Here is a 19,525-nt window from a genome sequence, read left to right as displayed (position 1 = left end):
GAGAAGGAGGGTCATTGTTGTTATCTTCTCCCTCTCCTTCTTCCCCCCTCCTCCCCTTCCCCTCCCACCTCCTCCTCCTTCTGCAACACCACATCTGGCTAGAGAGTCAGTATTCTTAAAAGTGGGGTCAATGGAAAGTTGGCTGCACTCCAGTGGAAGGCCTTACATTCAATCGCTCGTTGGCAGCACAAGTTATACTTAATTGGTTTTAAAAGGTGGAGAGGGAAGATCCAAAGATGAGTGGGTAAGGAAGTGGATCTGAGGGGATTGGGAGATGGGTGTGAATACTATTATAATACATTGTACGAAATTATCAAAGACTAATAAAAAATGAGAAAAACAAATGCCCAAATAGGCATTATTATTCCATGCAGATTGGAGAATTTTGCTGTGATTCTAAGACTACTCTGAAGTTTTGGTGTGTGAATACTGAGTATTTTGTAAATGTTCTCATGTTGGCACTGACTTTTCTTCTGACCTAGATTTCAATATAGTTTTGGGAGTAAACATTTTAAAGATTTATTTATTTAATGTGTATGAGTACACTGTAGCTGTACAGATGGTTGTGAGCCTTCATGTGGTTGTTGGGAATTGAACTTTAGGACATCTGCTCTCTCTGGTCAACCCCCTTGCTCCCGCCCAAAGATTTATTTATTATTATACATAAGACTGTAGTTGTCTTCAGATGCACCAAAGAGGGCGTCCAGAACTCATTACGGGTGGTTGTAAGCCACCATGTGGCTGTTGGGATTTGAACTCAGGACCTTCAGAAAAGCAGTCAGTGCTCTTACCTGCTGAGCCATTTCGCCAGCCCAGGAGTAAACATTTTAACACACATGCACAGGACACACAATAAATAGCCATTGATGGACAGACTTTCTATTTTCATTTACGTGTTTGTCTGCATGTTATAGAATATGCGACACAGTCCTGGACAAATCACACCGGCGGTAGGTCTCACAAAGGAGGTTTTATTAGTAGAGACGACCTCTGAGAAGGTGAGAGGGAAGAAGAGAAGGAAAAAAGCACTCTGGATCAGTGTCATTTATCCGTGAAGCATGTGACACATGCGCAAAAGGGATGTGTGTCATGTACCATGGCAACGGACTCAGTAGCAGTGCTGTCGCCTAGAGATGACATGTATCCTAGCCATGGCAGTGGAAGCTAGCTTTAGAGTTGTACACGGATGCACCCGATGCTAACAGTGTGTCTTTAAATGGATGTGTGCACACAGAGTGGAGTGCCTGCAAAGTCCAGAAGAGGGCATCAGCTCTCCAGGAATTGGAGTTAAAGGTGATTGTGAGTCACCCAGTGTTTCTTTGGAAGAACAGCAAATGCTCTTAACCACTGAACCATCTCTCCAGTTCCTTAATTTTATATTTTTGAGAACTTCTGTACTATTTTTTAGAATGGCCACGTCAATTAAGGTTATTATTTTAATCTCATCTCACAGCTAATGCCTTGAGGAAGCTAGGCATTCTTTATAGAAAAGGACAAAAACTATAAATTTACTTTCTGGGTGGGTGTCCTTCTGGGAGAGCACTCTACTCTTATGAAAATAGGCAGGTGACACGATATAATAGAATGAGTGACTCGGTTCTATGTGTTCTGGAAGAGTCAAAGTTGTGCCTTGCTGGTTGTGCCATGGAGGAAGCAATCGAGGAGAGACGCAGTGGCTGGGCTGGAATAGCTCCAGGTGGGGGTCAGGAAGAGCATACCCACAAAGGCGGAAGGAGAGCTGCTGGCAGTCTGCAGCTCCAGAGCTTACTTAGAAGTCAGGAAAGTTACCCGATCCCTCGTTGTATCCATTCTGTATCTGTGACATAGGCTTGACAGGAATAAAAAGACCACATGCTACATGCTGACTCTTCTTTTTAAAATTAGTTTTTAATTAACAAAAAGATTTATTTTATTGGTGTGTGTGTGTGTGTGTGTGTGTGTGTGTGTGGGTGTAAGCTTGTGCATGCCAAGGCACTTATGTGGGGGTCAGAGGACAACTTTTAGGAGTGAATTCTTCTTTCCACCTGGTTGAGGCAGGCTTTCTCTGTGCCAGCCCGACTGAAGCCTGAAGCCTGTGGGCTTTTGGCCTGATTTTTCTGTCTCTGCTTCCCGTCTCTCAGGAATGTTGGGATTACAGATATGCATTTATTTGTTGTTTCTATTTTGAGAAAAGATCTATGTTGCCTTGGCTGGGCTGAAATTCAGTATGTAGTTCAGACTATTCTCGAACTCACAGAGGTCTGCCTGCCTCTGCTTCCTGAGTGCCAGGACTAAAGGCACATGTCACTCACTATGTCTGGCTGCATTTGTTGTTTGTTTGTTTGTTTATTTATTTATTTATTGGTTCTGGGGACTGAACTCAGTTTGTCAGGCTTGTGGTACAAATATTTTCATCTGCTGAGCCATTTTCTTGGTTACATGCTAGGTTCTTCAAGAAAAACCCAACAAAGATATAAAGTATTCACTCAATAGGAAAAAATTTCACCCCCTCATTCCATCTACCTCAGCCTGAAGATATTGGGTATAAAGATCTAAGATCCAAGTGTTAGGACACACTAGAGAAATCTGGGGGGGGGGGAGAGGGGAGAAAGGCATAGCCATTTTAACCTTGGGTGGAGGCAAGGGTTCCTTCCAAAGCTGGCCCACTTGAAAAGCAGATAAGAAGAGCAGGCAGAAGGAGCAACCCCTCCAGCTTTGTAGAGTGAGCTACAGAGGGCTCCTGGCCTCCATGAGGAGGAGCCAGGACTCAGGCAGGAAAGCTGGGAATGGCTACAGCTGCTTTGTTTTCTGAGGCAAGAGGCTATTGAGCTGGGGGAAGGGGAGGGAGTGGGGTGCCAAACAGGATAGGCGAAGGCCAAGTGCAGGGTGGGCTAGGAGTAGCTGGGGAGGACCAAAACTGAGCCTCCTTTCTTGGAAACCTGGCTGCAGGGTGGTGGATGTTTTTCTAAACTCCCAACTCTTGTGATTCAGTGTGGCGGTTTAAGCAATGATCAAAGCAGGACTTTGCCCGTGCACATAAATGGCCAATTACCTCAAACTGTCGAAAGGCCCCAGAAATCTCAAGCCAGGATCAGTTCCCTCAAAGCCAGAGAATGGGCAAATTTTAGGCACGGATTTGAAGACAGCATGGCTCTGGTGGCATGATGTCTTTTGAAAAGAGCAGTAAGAGTGGGGTGGCGTTCACACACGGTGTAATTCACACGAGGTGTAATTCATACATGGCATAATTCATCCACTGAAAACATTCAGTTCACCTTTCTTTAGTATATTACATAGTTATACCCTCATCATCATGGTCAATTAAAAATTTAAAGGAATCTGAAGGTTGTATTTAAAACAAAAAGGCTTTTAAATTTTATTTTATGTGTATGAGTGTTTTACCTGCACATATGTGTGTACTACTCTGTGTATGTGCCTGCCTAGTGTACACAGAGGCCAGAAGAGGGCGTTAGATTTCCTGGAACTGGAGTAACTGCTGGTTCTAAGTTGCCATGTAGGTATTGGGAACCCAAACTGGGTCTTCTGTCAGAGCAGCAGTGGTTCTTAACCACCTTGTCATCTCTCCAGGCCATGGTTAAAAAGCAGTTAACTATGTGTACTCATGTGAGTGGGGTTGTACACCTGAGTAAGGTTCCCGAGGAAGCCAAAAGAGGGCATCAGGTCCCCCAGGGCTGGAGTCACAGCTGGTTGTGGGCCACCAGAGGTGGGTGCTGGGAACTGAGTAGACATGAGCTTCTGAGGTCTGTTTCCAGCCCCAGTCCATTTTAGAATATTGTTACATCAGAAGGAAATCCCACCACCCCAGTACTAACCAGAAACAATCACGAATCTACAGATTCTCCTGTTCTGGGTGTTCCCAGGGACAGAACTGTTCAGTGCAGGCTTCTGCGCATGGCTCCTGTCACTCAGAGTAGCGTTCCCAGTTACAGGCCTCAGCAACTGTAAGCACTCAGGTCACCTCAGCATCTGAAAGTACATCTTTCCTCACTGCCATTGCTTTTCTTTTAAAAAAAAGTTTCAGTTTATCTTTATTTCATATACATCAGTGTTTTGCCTGCACGCGTGTCTGTGTGAGGATGTCGGATCCTCTGGGACTGGAGGTACAGACAGGTGTGAGCTGCCGTGTGGGTGCTGGGAATTGAACCCGGATCTCCTGGAAGAGTAGTTGGTGCTCTTAATCACTGAGCCATCTCTCCAGCCCTGCTGTTTCTGTTTTGAGTGTGATGATTTATTTGCTCACCAGTTCGCCTGTTGGACATGCGGCTTGCTTCTAACTCTCGACTGCTGAGTCGTGTTGCTATGGGCATTCGTTTGCCTCAGGAGAGGAGCGCTGCGTTTCTCTCGGGCCGTATGGTAACTCCATGTGGAGTTGTGTGCGGAACGGCCAGGCTGTTTTCCAAGCACCTGTCCCGTTGTACGTTTTCAGTAGCAACACATTGTGTGATGATGGCTATTGCCAGCTCGGCGAGATCTAGTCACCTAGGGGACCATCCTCTGGGAGGAAGCATTTGGATTGGGTTAACCGAGGTAAGACGACTCACTTGGGTGGTACTGTTCCACAGGCTTGGGTCCTGGACCAAATTAAAAGGAAAAGGAAATAACATCAGCTTCCATGACTCTCTGCTTCTTGATTGAAGATGCAGTGTGATCAGCTGCTTCCCACCATGCCTTTCTGCAGCAATGGACAGTACCCTCAAATTGCGAGAAAAACCCAACCCTTTTTTAAAAATGTTATTTCTTTCATCAGATACTTTAACATAGCAATGACCAAATCAATGTCGAGTATTGGTACTGAGGACTGGCTGATAAATCTTAGCATGTGCCACATAGGCTTTAGGGCTGGGTTTGGAGCCGTGAGCTAGAAAAGCCCTGCGATGCTGTAAGCAGAGGTTGATGGACCATTCCGTGAGAGTTTGAAGACCAGAGTACTAAGAGAAATGCAAATAATAAAGGCTCAGCTCACGAGGTTTACAAGGGAACAAAGACCAGACAATGCAGGGCTAGAGCCTATTCAGGCTAGAGTCTACCAAAAAACATGGCTTCATTATGCCTGTATCCCGAGGACTTGACTGAGGCAGAATTCATGAGCAATGCACTCATTTCTTTGGTGGAGGAAATGTTGAGACAGGATGACATTCAGATCATGGCCTGGTTGTTCAAGTTCTTACTCTACAGCAGCAGTTCTCAACCTTCCTAAGGATGTGACCCTTTAATACAGTTCCTCATGTTGTGGTGACCCCTCAACCATAAGATTATTTTTACTGCTACTTCATAACTGTAATTTTGCTACCGTTATGAATTGTAATGTGAATCTCTGATGTTTGGGAACTCTGGTTGTGACCCACAGGTTCAGAACCAATGCTCTAAGGTGAGGGTTCTGAGAGCTGAAGATGTGAAGTTTGGATCTGGAGAGTCGCCTCAGTGGTTCTGAGTACAGTCTTCTGAGACGAGTCCTTGGTCAACTGCTCTGGGGAAGCAAGGAGTCCTTCCGTGTCAAGGAGTGAGGAAGTCTGAGTCAGGACTTCCCATCCCACCTGCCTGTAGGAGGTTGTAATGAGTCACCCTCAAGTGGCAGGAGGCTTTGGACCATCTCCAAGGTTTGCCTCTCTTGTCCTGAGTGTGCTAATTCAGAGAATGATGCCTTTGGAATTCATAGCTGCACAAAGTGTCATCAATAGGGAGATGGGGGATCCAGGGAGACTTGAAGGGTATTGGTTTTCATGGTTTCTGGAGTCGACCATGATGTAGAAAACCGCTACCAACTGTTGGGATGAGTCTTTGGAGGTGGCTCTGTTTTCAAAGTTCTTTTTTTTCTTTTTTCCTTTTAATTATTAGAATTCTTTTTTTATTAGATATTTTCTTCATTTACATTTCAAATGCTATCTCCTTTCCCAGTTTCCTCTCTGAACGTCCCTTATACCCTCCCCGTCCTGCTTCCTAATACAAAGATCTTTTTCTTGCTCCTTCCTCTTCTCATGTGTCTTCTTCTTGAGCTCCTAGTTCCCATGTTATAGCCAGTCACTGCTTTCTCTGTATTCCCCATGCTATAGCCAGTCACTGCTTTCTCTGTATTCCCCATGTTATAGCCAGTCACTGCTTTCTCTGTATTCCCCATGTTATAGCCAGTCACTGCTTTGTCTGTATTCCCCATGCTATAGCCAGTCACTGCTTTCTCTGTATTCCCCATGCTATAGCCAGTCCCTGCTTTCTCTATTCCCCATGTTATAGCCAGTCACTGCTTTCTCTGTATTCCCCATGCTATAGCCAGTCACTGCTTTCTCTGTATTCCCCATGTTATAGCCAGTCACTGCTTTCTCTGTATTCCCCATGCTATAGCCAGTCACTGCTTTCTCTGTATTCCCCATGTTATAGCCAGTCACTGCTTTCTCTGTATTCCCCATGCTATAGCCAGTCACTGCTTTCTCTGTATTTCTGGCTTGTGCAGTCAGGCCTTTCTCAGTGCTTCCTCATATGATGGCTTTCTGACAGACTTCACCAGGTGGGGCAGTGGCTCAGCCATCCACCTCATCTATACACAGGAGGCCTGGGGCAAGGGCTGAGGCTGGGGCTGGGCATAGCAGGAAGAATGGGCTTGCTAGAATGTTTTCTTTACCTGTTCTCTTGTAGGGTTGGGACTTCTGCCCAGGTCTGGGCCACTTCCTCAGTTTCTTATCCCAGCAAGTCAGGCTGATTCATCCAATTTTGTTCATTCCTTGGGGCTATCATGTATTAGGTCTGGGCTTTTCTCCCAATTAGAATAATAGCACCCTGAGTTTGGCCAGTGTGAGACTTTTCTTTAATGAATGAAAAATGAGCTGGTGGTAACTGCGGAGGAGGCTTTGCCCACTCCTGCCTTTTCAAGCCCATTAGTGTTCCAGGGTTCTGAAAGCCAGTCATGTTGCTGAGATGTCTGAGTGCACGGATGTTGGCTCTGTTTAGGAATCCTTTCCTTTTGATTACGTGGGGTGGAAAACAAGCCCTTTTGATTAAACCCTTGTGGATATTAAATATTACCCTTGGCCTCTGGCAGAGAAGTCCACATTCAAGGAAGAGTACAGTCACCTGTAGTCCCTTGGTCAGTGTGGAATAGCCTGGGTAGGAGCCCTCTGCAGGGGACAAGAGGGCTCATGGGGCCCATTATGGAGCACGCCCCTATCCTGAGAACAGAGGCACTGCTTATTGGCATGTTTTCAGAGCACACTGCTTTCTACATATGAAATTTCACATATTCTCACCTTATGTGTGTTGGTGTGTGTGCGCGCGACGGTGCGCACACACACACACAGACACACACACACACACACACACACACACACACACACACACACACACACACATGCGCTCGTGTACATACACAAACGCATGCCCGCACTGTGGGACACTCGTGGAGGTCAGGATAACTTTGTAGTCACTTTCCTCCTTCCACCTTGCCATGGCTCCCAGGGACTGAGCTTGGGTTGTCAGGCTTGCTCAGCAAGTGCCCTCACTCCTGGAAGCACCTAGCCCTACCTTGTTTTTTTGTTTTTTTGTTTGTTTGTTTTGAGATAGGAGCTGTCACTGATCTGAAATTCTCCAGGGATCTATCCATCTCTGCTTCCCCAGTGCTGGGATTACAAGCGTGTCTTACCTCATCCATTTTTTTCTTTAAATGAAAAATTTTGTTTTAGACATGGATTCGGAGGAGTGATCTCAGATCTCACGTCTACACAGCAAACACTTTACTGGCTGAACCATTTCTCCAGCCCTACCCTTCTCATCTCCAAGTACCCAGAATTGGTCAACTGGACCTATTCTGAGTTGGTGTGTACTTGGACATTGAGGGCAATGTGTGTCGCCATAGCTAGATCGAGTTCCTGGGCTCAGTCTCCCAACTGAACCCACCATACTTTCCACTGGGCTGTGAAGGCCCTGGGGCTAGATCATGGTGTTGCCTCAGCCGGAAGCAAAGGTACCTTTATGTCCAGGTTTGGGAAGTCACCTTCCATACCTGCTCCACCGACTTTGCAAAGGAAAACCCCTGGTGGGAGGAAGTGGGGGTTGAATGAGAAACATGTGGGCAGTTTGAGGGTTTCGCTCCCTAGTTCAGTGAAACCCAGGCCTTCTGACAAATGCAGACCACGGGACTGTTTGACCTGAGAGTCATCAAGCAACCCAAGTTCCACCCTGTTCACAAAGCTGTGCGGCTGGGTAGGTGGGGAGACGTGCTCATTTGCATTCTCATTTACATGCTCATTTGCATGAGCTCTGCTGAGTCAGCCAGGGTCACAGGCATTTCTGATGTTCCCTCCATGTTGCTCTGGTAGGATCTAGACAAACTTGCCCTGCCCGCGTCTCAAATTCCTTGGCAAGAGGGTAATGGTGGCGCACGCCTTTAATCCCAGCACTCGGGAGGCTGAGGCAGGGGGATTTCTGAGTTCGAGGTCAGCCTAGTCTACAAAGTGAGTTCCAGGACAGCCAGGGCCATACAGAGAAACCCTGTCTCGTGGGGGGCGGGGGGGGGGGGGAGTTTTGTTTTGTTTTGTTTGTTTATTTATTTATTTATTTATTTATTTTTATTTTAATGTGTTTGTATCTGTATCTGTGTCTGTGTGTGGATTTCTGTATATATGTGGTGCCCACAGAAGCCAGAAGAGGGTATTGGATTTCCTGGAGCTGACACCATAGGCAGTTGAGAGTGGGGTGCTGGGAGCTGAATCTGGGCCCTCTGAGAGCAGCGCACACTCAACCCCCCACGTGGTCTCTTCAGCCCTAGGATTGTTTTTTGTTTTTGTTTTTTTTGTTTTTTTTGTTTTAAATCTGTTTTGTTTTTGCTTATCAATTCTTCTTCCTCCAACTTTGGCTTAGTTCATAACACATCCACTCTGTCTATTTTGAGAAACAGCATACAACCGGCTCTGTGTAGTAGGGTTCACATGCTGTCTTTGTGACTAAAAGAAAAGAAAAAGTAAAACCAATCAGAAGATGGTTTCCCAGATGGGGAACAGCCCGGTGCTGTGTTTGGTTTGCTTTCATGAGTTTCCAAAAGCAGGCAGGCAGTGGCAGATTTCTGTCTGCAGGAAGCTGCTGAAGCCTCTTGAAGAATCTGAAGAAAGCGTGAAGCAGAGGGAGGAGCTCCCCCCCCCCCCCCCCCACACACACAGTGTAGGCTGGTGTCTAGGCTGGTGTCTAGGCTGGTAGCAGCCCTGGCGGCCTCAGGTCTTGAGTGGAGGAGCCAGGAGCCTTCCTTTTCTCATTCACTGTAGCTTCTCATGGATCCCAGGCTGGCCTTGAATTCGATGTGTAGCTGAGGAGGACCTTGAACTTCTGATCCTTTTGCCTCCATTTTCTAAGGGTTGGGATAAAGGGGTTACACTATCTTATCCAGCACCCAAGCTCTGGGTATGAGCCCAGGACTCCTGCATAGTAGCCAAGTTCTTTACAAATCAGCTCCTCCCCCTCCCCCTCCCCCTCCCCCTCCCCCCTCCCCCTCCCCCTCCCCCCCTTCCCCTTCCCCTTCCCCTTCCCCTTCCCCTTCCCCTTCCCCTTCCCCTTCCCCTTCCCCTTCCCCTTCCCCTTCCCCTTCCCCTTCCCCTTCCCCTTCCCCTTCCCCTTCCCCTTCCCCTTCCCCTTCTTCTTCTTCTTCTTCTTCTTCTTCTTCTTCTTCTTCTTCTTCTTCTTCTTCTTCTTCTTCTTCTTCTTCTTCTTCTTCTTCTTCTTCTTCTTCTTTTTCTTCAATTTAAAAGACAGAGCCACATGCAGCCCAGGATAGCCTTCAATCCCCTATGTAGTCATGGATAACCCTGAACTTCTGAACCTTCTGCCTCCGATCTTCAGAGTGCTGGGATCACAGGCGTGATCCTACCACATCCAGTTAGCTGCCCTTCACTCTTTAACCCAGAAGTCTTGTTCCATGTCAAAAGGGGCAGATGAATCTCTGTTTCTTCTAGAAAGTTCTCCACTTACTCTGTACTTGCACAGGGAGCTGGGTGGAGCACATTGAGAGAATGTGACAAGGTCATTAGACCAGTCCAGGGCAGTTCCTCCTGAGTGCTAGGTGGTGACCCTCAAGGCTGTGTCCTGTTATGGCTGTTGGACTTTGCAGACCCTCATCTTCATGGTAAATTCTAGATCAATGTTCAAACACACTAGCCCACATACCCTTGAGAGAGGGGGAGCATTTTGACAACTCCTACCAGCATATTCAGAGGAAGACATGACTGGGTGCTCTGGGCCAAACTGTGCCTTCTCCAATGTCCTATGTTGAAGAGGGGACACTGGACCCTCCAGGTCTGGAGATGTTGAAGAGCTAATTGAGCGATATGATACTGTTAGCAAGACTCCCTGTGGCTCATGACTGGTGTCCTTGTAGGACATGCCCACAGAGGGAAGCATGCGGTGCTGTGGGAGCATCTAGAAGAGAGGCTTCAGGAAAAAGCAGCCATGCTGATACTTGGGTCTTTGCCTCCCAGTCTCTAGAACTTTCGGTATGAGGGTCTCCTCACAGTTGGCTGAGCCCCATTATGTGGTTGTAGTAGCCTGGGCCAACAGCATGACTCTGGTGAATACTCCATGTACTGCTCACCATGAACTCCACCAATTCTGCCTGATTTGTAGAAGGTTCCTATTATAATTTACAGTGATCTTGCAAAGGGATATTGTCCTGGGGGGGGTGCTGGGGACATGTCTCAGTTGGTGGAATGCTTGACTTGCAAGCCTGAGGACCCAAGTTTGAGCCCAGAATCCATGGAAAAAAAGAAAAGGAAGAAAGCTAAGCATGGTGGCACATGTCTGTAGCCCCAGCAAGAAGGAGCAGAGACAGGTGGATCTTTGGGGCTTGCCAGCTACTTGGAAAACTCCAGGCTAGGGAGAGACCCTGCCTCAAAAAAAAAAAGCATGGATGGATGGACTGTATTAGTCAGTGTTCTTTAGAGGGAAAGAACTGATAGAATGAACACACACACACACACACACACACACACACACACGCACACATACACACATACACACACACACACACACACACACACACACACACGCATGCGCACACACGCACGCACACAGGAGATTTATTAGAACAGCTTACAAGCTGTGGTCCAGCTAGTCAAACAATGACTATCTACCAATGGAAGACAGTGTACCAAGACTCCAGTAGTTGTTCAGTACATGAGGCTGTATGTTTTGACTGGTCTTCAGTGTACACCGGAATCCCCTAAGGGTAGGCTCTAATGCCAGTAAAGGAATGGACTTGCCAGCAAGAGCAGCAGCAAGCCTGCAAAGAGAGCAAGCTTCCTCTTCCCGTGTCCTTCATATAGACTGCCAGCAAACCATATGGCCCAGATTAATGGTGGATCTTCCCACCTCAAAAGGTCTGGATTAAAGGTGGGTCTTCCCACATCCAATGATTCGATTAAGAAAACAACCTCCAGGCGGGAGAGGTGGCTCAGCCATTAAGAGCACAGCTGCTCTTCCGATGGTGGCTCACATCCATTTGTAACGAGATCTGACACTCTCTTCTGGAGTGTCTGAAGACAGCTACAGTGTACCTACATCTAATAAATTAAAAAAAAAAAAAAAGAAAGAAAAAAGAAAAAGAAAAAGAAAAAGAAAAAGAAGGAGAAAAAGAAAAAGAAAACAACTTCCTCAGAGGTGTGCCTAGCTGTTTGGGTTTTAGCAAATTCTAGATGCAATCATGTTGACAACCAAGAATAGCCACCACATGGCTCTTGAGGAATGACACTTGAGGTTGACTCCTGGCCTCCAAAGATATGCACACACATGTACATACCTACCCACACACATGTGCACATCCACACAAGGGGTATTGTCCTGTTCCCTCACCAAGTTTTACCACAATGTTCACTTTTTAAAATTCTTTTCTTTTGACAGGGTTCCACTCTGTAGCACGCTGGCTTCAAACTTGTGATCTTTCCTGGCTCGTCCCCCTTAGAGCTGGCATGTGCCATCATACCTGTATTTCTTTGCCTTCTTTGCTTGAGCTTGGGAACAGCTGGACTTGGAGGTGGGAGACTGAGGCATTGTGGCTGTTGCTGTGACCTGGGGAGTCGTGCAGCTCCCAGGCCCTTGGGTTCCTGGGACACAGCAGGAGGTGAATGCATATGCTTTGCGCTCCGTCCTTGCTTTGGATTAATAAGCAGCAACCCTTTGGGGCCAGGCCCCTGACCTAGTGAGGCTCCGCCAGGCATTAGCCTAGTTGTGAGTTGGTGTTGTCTTCATCCAAATATCTGGGAGGCCACCCTCTTCTTCCTCTCTGAGCATTCAGACAGAGCTCTCCAGTGCAGTATCTGCATAGCTGCTGTATCAGGCACTGGCCTGTGTGTGATTCATCATACATTCTGGGCCTGCCTACTGTGACTCACCTGACATTGGAATCCACCATCCGTTTCCCCAGTCGGTGCCTGGTGACGTCATGCTTGGCTGTGGTCTCTCTTTAATTCCCTTCAGCTCAGTACAGCTCCAAACACCTGAACAGTTCCTAAGAGTTCAGAACCACAGGGCACTTACTGTCACAAACAAAATATATACACAGCCCAGTTCTGGGCTCCAGGGAGCTCACAGTTTCCTCAGAAACACAAAACAAGATCTCTGCACAAAACAGGCAAACGTTCGCAAGATATGAATCATGGTTCCTGGTGGGTGGAACATACGTTCCCAGGGCAAAAGGACGATGACTTCTTCTAAGGTTAGTCTTCACTGTGGCCTGGCTGGATTTAGAATCACCTAGGAGATATGGCTCTGAGCGGGTGTGTCTATGAGGACATTTCTAAAGAGGTGTGACTGAGGAGGAAGATGTCCTGTCAGTGTGGGTGGCACCATCCCACGGTCTGGGGTCTTAGACGGAATAAAAAGGAGTTGGAGAGATGGCACAACAGTTAAAGCACTTCCCATACAAGTGGGGCCCCATGTTCAGATCCCCAGAGACCCAGAAGGCAGAGATAGGACATTATTCCCCAGAGCAGGCCAGCTGGCGGGACAAGCCATATCAGTGAGCTCTGGGTTTGATTGAGAGACCTTGCCTCAGTGAACAAGGTGGGAGAGTTATGGAGGACGATTCCTTACATTGAGCCTTCAAATGCACACATGCTTACAGACACACAAACTCAAGCACACACGTGTGCCCCCACACACATACCAGAAATGCATATACACAAGCACACCACACACAGATATGCACAAAAAGGAATAAAAAAAGAGTGGTGGCGCACGCCTTTAATCCCAGCACTTTGGAGGCAGAGGCAGAGGCAGGCAGATTTTTGAGTACGAGGCCAGCCTGGTCTACAGAGTGAGTTCCAGGACAGCCAGGGCTACACAGAGAAACCCTGTCTCGGGAAAAAAAACAAAACAAAAAAAACATAAGCAGCGTACCTGCATCCTCCTTGTTGTTCCCTGACCCGCTGAGATGGAAGCAAGCAGTCTTTTCTTTTCTCCTTTCTTTTTAGATTTTATTTATTTACTATATGTAAGTACACTATAGCCGTCTTCAGGCACCCCAGAAGAAGGTATCAGGTTTCATTATGGATAGTTGTGAACCACCATGTGGTCACTGGGATTTGAACTCAGGACCTTCGGAAGAGCAGTCAGTGCTCTTAGCCACTGAGCCATCTCTCCAGCCCCAGAAGCAAGCAGTTTTTCACTCACACTGGTGTGGGTCTTGCTGCCATGCCTCCTCTACCATGATGGACTGTATCCCTCGCACCACGAGCCAGAAGACATCTTTCCTCCTTGGTTTGCTAGCTATTTGGTCACCGTGACAGGGAAGAAATCAGTTAAGCTGTAAGGCTTGAGCCCCATGAAAGCAGCATGGCTGACAGTATGTTTTTATAGATAATTAAGAGAATTCTTTGAATCCATGGGGAAGGGGGGGCACTCTGGGAAGGGAGGAAGCTCTTACACAGGGTAAGAATCAGTGGAGACAGGATCAGAGGTGGAAATTGGACTTGAGCAAATGGTCTGTTTAATTTGGATGGTGTGATGTAGTTTCTAAATAAGCCTCCCTCCCCTCTCTCTAACCCATGCTGCCTTTGGTTTCCAGACTCAGATGCCATGACTGGACCCAGCTGCAGTTACAAGGCTTCTCCTTGCCGACTAACAGCCCCCTGCTGCCCCCACCCCAGCCAAAGGACCACTTCCTTGGCACACACACTGGAGTGCTCTGCCAAAGGAGTCAAAGTGAGATTGATTTTGGAGGTCAGCCCTGGTAGAGATCTAAGGGTGATCACATGGCCTCCTCTCTGAGGAGGCCACTAGGAATGGTATGCAGAGACTCCTCTGGGAGAGAGAGTAGAACTCCAGAAGGCCATGTAGCTCTTCTCTGGAAAACATTCTTCCTAAACTAGGAAACCCTTCTGAGTCGGACTCTGATGCCCTTAGATTAGTTTGTCCCAGAGCACTCGTGTGTTAGCAATTTGGTCCCAATGTGGCAATGCTAAGAGGTGGGGAGACTTTTCAGAGATGGGGCATTGAGTATAGAGCATGGCTCCCCCTCTCCACTTCTGTCTCCCTGTCTCACCATGCAGTCTCTGCCTCTTACGACGATGCCATGAAGTGCTGTAGCCAAGGGGTCCTCACTGGTCCCTGACCTTATTTTTCCGGGTGGACAGAGATGATGATGTTTTAGGTTATTGGGATGGTTGGCTCATTGAGGTCTCAGGGTTCAGGGTAGAGAGGGATGCTGATTGAAGAAGTGTTCAAGCTCTTATGGGGGAGCATAAATCTGATAGGAAAGGATTCTCCTGAAAGACTGTCCTCAGAGAGCCCCAGGAGCCCAGAGGAGTGTCCATTTTCTGTTGCTGAGGTTGGGTGCTTCATAAGGAAGAGGTTTTCGTTCCTCTCACAATTCTGAAGGCCAAAGATCTAAGACTGGGTGACCTTATCTGGAATCCAGTGAGGACTCCTTGGCTACATCCCTTCATGGCATTGCCATAAGAGAACCTGCTAGAGGCAGATTGCATGGTGAGACAGAGAGACAGAAGTGGAGAAGGGGAGCCATGTTCCTTTCCTCCATACCCAATGCTCTGTCTCTGAAAGGTCTCCCCACCTCTTAGCATTGCTATACCAGGACCAAGTTTCTAATGTACAAGTATTATGGGGTAAACTAACCCATTGTCTTAGAAAGGGTTTCATTGCTATGAAGAGACACCATGACCACGACAACTCTTATAAAAGTGAACATTAAATTGGGGCTGGCTTACAGTTTCAGAGGTTTAGTTCATTATCATCATTGTGGGAAGCATGGCAGCAGGCAGGCAGGCATGGTGCTGGAGAGTCAAAGTTCTAAATCTTGATCCATAGGCAGCAGAAGAGGACCAGATGTGTTTCTTATTGGGCATAGCTTGATCATTTAAGACCTTAAAGCTCCACCTCCACAAAGACTGACTTCTAACAAGGCAACACCTCCTCCAATAAGGCCACATCTCCTTATGGCCACACCTCCTTATGGCCAAGCATTCAAACACATGAGTCTCTGGGGGTCATACTTATTCAAACCATGTCCATCCCAACAGTGCCCACAGCACCACCATTACTTAAAATGTCACCAGAAGGTATCCATCCTATCTAGGATTGGACTTCATGAGTGACTCACTAAGATGCTTAAGCCTGAGGAGTCTTGGAATTGGTGCCTTGTGATTAGAGCTCTGAAAACTTTCTAAAGGAGAAGAGGGAAGCCCTACCAAGGGAAGGTCTTATATTAACTGAAACCCTGGAAGTTTTCACCAGGCTGCACCCTCTTCTTCTTGGGCAGGCGAGGGCTGCTTCCGCCATGCTCCCTCTCAGGGCTTGGACCTGCCTGCCTTGAGGGAGGGGTGAGTACAGTTGACGGCTCCCTCGGAGAAGGCTGAATAACCCCGGGTCTCCTGAAAGGACTGGGGCTGAAGTTTGTCCTTGTGGAGTTTTAGTGGTGGGAGGCAGAGAGAGAGAGAGAGAGAGAGAGAGAGAGAGAGAGAGAGAGAGAGAGAGAGAGAGAATCTAGGTAAAGCTTTGTAGTATTTCTAAGTTCCAATTTCTTTTTATTTCTTTCTTTTTATTTTTTCCTACATGTTTATGTATGTGGTATGCATGTGTACATGCATGTGGAGGCCCAAGGCTGATGTCATTCTCTGTTGCTGTCCCATCTTATTTGTTAAGGCAGGGTCTTTCAATCAAACCCAGAGTTGATGGATACGGGTAGCCTTGCTAGCCAGCTTGATGTGGAGATCCTCTGCTTTTTGCCTTCCAAATGTCCAGCCAAAACCATTTTTTTTTTTTTTTGGAGACAGGATCTCTCTAAGTTTCTTTGTCTTCCCCCATTTTGTAAACCAGGTTGGCCTCACACTCACATGCTAGACCTGATATTTGAACATCTGTCTCCATACTTGCACAGAAAATGCGTTGAGCTCTGAGCTCCCCAGTCCAAGTCTCAGTTCTTTCTCAGTATCACAGAGACATAACACAAATCTAAGAGTTGTTTAAAGAACTCAGTGATATATATGTAGGGTCATGTGGTGATTTGAATGTGCTTGGTTCAGAGAGTGGCATGCACTATTAGGAGGTGTGGCCTTGTTGGAGGAAGTGTGTCACTGTGGGGGTGGGCTTTGAGATTCTCTTCTTTGCTGCCTGAAAGATATTAGTTTTCTCCTGTTTGCCTTGGGAACAAAATGTAGAACTCTTGGTCTTGGCTTCTTCTCTAGTACCATGTCTGCCTGGACGGTCTTTGCCTTTTCTCCAGCGCCACGCCTGCCTGGGCTCTGCCATGCTTCCTATATTGATGATAATGGACTGAACCTCTGAATCTGTAAGCCAGCCCCAATGAAATGTTGTCCTTATAAGAGTTGCCTTGGTCATGGTGTCTCTTCACAGCAATGGAAATCCTAACTAAGACAGGCACATACCAATCAATCACTGAATTACAGCCAATAGTAATTATTATGAATGCATCTAAGTCTAATGGACTGAGTGAACTGAGATTTAGGGAAAAGATATGAATTTATACTATTTATTATTTAAAGCAGACAAACATCAAACATGAGTAAGGAAGATACTGTTAACCACACCAGGCTGTAGGTGTCCAGCCTGTGGTAGTGGGAATACAGGACCATTTGTCATGATGGTGGGTCACGTGTATCACTAGAGAATGTTAACTGGCCTCTGCTCTGTGCTAGACACTGTTAGAGGAGCTGAAGATTCAGCAGCCAATAGGCAATGCCCTTGACCCCTTGGAACAAACACAGAGTGATTTATGTGCAGCAATTAAACCAACCAAGTCATTTCTGGTGGTAATGATGGCTCTGGGAACATTTCCCTCTCTTGTAGAATACAGCTGCCAAGCTCTTGGGGGCTGAGGCCACCATGCCTGCCTGTGTACACACAGGGCTCCTGGGCCAACCTTCTGGCTGATCACACTCCCCTACCCCCCTCCTCCTGACCTTCAGGTCCTCTGGGATACAGAGCACCTCTGAATGTGGGAGAGCCTTGGAAGGTATCCCTTCCATCCCTCTGGGATCATGCTAGCAACACTTACATTTTGAAGGGCCTCTTTGCCATAAAATTCAGATGTTTCCGCCCCACTCAATGCTTTTCTGTGTCTCCCACTTGGGCTGGCCTCTGTGCTATTTGGAGGCAATAATCGCTTGCAGAGTCCTTTGGAATCACATGTTTATTAGTTAAACAGAAATATGCTAAATCTTTTTCCCCCTCCATGCAGAAAGAAAATATATATAACCATCCAAGGCCAAGTACCTGGGGGTCAGGAACAGCACTGCCTGCCAGGCGTTTCAAGCAAGGTTCGTGGCCACCCAAACCTGGCATGCCTGAGCTTTGGATCTGTGGCACAGGAAGCTAAGGGTATCCTGAGGTCAGGGAACCTGCTCTCTCTGGAAGCCGCCAGTTATACGACAGTGGGGGGAGAAAAGGGAAGGTGATTCTTCTATTTAACTTTTGAAAATTGTTTCTACTTTTAATCGTGTGTATGTCGGTGTTTGCATGTGTTCACATGAACTGCACATAAGTGTAGTTGTCTGTGGAGGTCAGAAGACGACATCGGATTCTCTGGGCTGGAGTGACAGGTGCTTGTGAGCTACTTGACGTGGGTGCTGGGATCTGAACTCCAGTCCTCTGCAAGAGCAGTACTTGCTCTTAAGCACAGGGCCATCTCTCTGGCCCCACTCTCCTCATTTGCTTTAATTGCTAACAGCCTAGAGTTACTTTAGACCTTAATTAAGGGGCTGCTCAGATTAGATTGGCCTGTGGGCATGTCTGTGGGGGATGGTCTTGATTGAGAGTTGTTGTGGGAGGGGCTGGCTCACAGTTACTGGTGTTACTTTCTGGGCAGGTGGACCCAGCCTACATAAGGAGGCTCACTGAACGGAGCCTGAGTCAGTCACCAAGCTGCATTTCCCCAAGCTTTCTGCTTCAGGCTCCTGTTTGAGTTCATGCCCTGACTTCCCTCTATGATGGACTATGCGACCTGAAAGTATAAGCCAAAGGAGTCTTTTCTGCCCCAAGCTGCTGTTGGTGAGAGGTTGTTTACTTATTTATTTATTTTAATCACAGCAACTGGAAGTAAATCAGAGCAGAGACTCTTCAAGCCCTCAGCTGTGAAGCCAGCCAGGTATGAGCATAGCCAGAGATCAATGTAGGGTGTTGACCAGAGCTGGAGGGATCAAGCCCTGTCAAGATCTTAGTGTGACCTTAGAAAGCTGCTTTGGTTTGAATGCGAATGCTACCACATGCGAAGGCTCACATCTTTGAACATTTGATCAAAGCTGGTGGTGCTGTCTTCGGAAGTTGAGGACTCATTGGGGCCGGGGCTTTTGTGGGCAGGGCCTGGAGGGTCAAAGTAGTTCCTAAGGCTTCCTGCCCACCAGTTCCTGCTCTGCTGACATATGAAAATGTGAATGGTCCTGGCCACATGCTACTGTCACCACAGAGCCACCTGCCACACTTTTCCTGGTAGCTTTGGTCATCTTCATGATTAGGTTAGAAATGTACATGTTTAGCTGTGTCTGTGATGGAGTTCTCAGAGATGAGATCCCAAGACTTGGTAGGCAGATTAACCTCGTGATGGATTCATGGCACGGAGGCACAATTGTGAATTGGTGAAAGGTAGGAGACAGAGACTCATTGGAGGAAAGTTGGAGGAAGTAGTATGTATTACATCCTGGAATTCCTTTATTTATTACTTAAGGCCTGGCCTGTGAGAGTAATGGATTTAATGGCTAGTCATGGACTGCATGAGCAGGAGAGAGAAAAATTTGCTTTCACCGTGCACACTTATAATAATGCTCAACTTATAAAAAGGTGTCAGCGGAAAGCTCCTCCACAGAGAATGTTAAACAGTCCGATGTTATGTCAGTATTTTGTGCAACAACCACTAGAAATAATCTGTAGGTGATTTCCTTAGCAATTATTTATCATTATATGTCAGGAAACCTTACTGCTAAGGTAGAAGTTTGAGATTGCCAGAAAGCCCTGAGCTTGGGACAAAATGGCAGACTCCCTTTGTCAGTGAGGCTTCCTCTTCTCTGCCTGAGGGATCTCGAACTCCACACCC

Source organism: Mus musculus, chromosome 6 (assembly GCF_000001635.26).
Source record: "Mus musculus strain C57BL/6J chromosome 6, GRCm38.p6 C57BL/6J".
In the NCBI taxonomy this organism is placed as follows: domain Eukaryota; kingdom Metazoa; phylum Chordata; class Mammalia; order Rodentia; family Muridae; genus Mus; species Mus musculus.
This window is presented reverse-complemented; position numbering follows the sequence as displayed.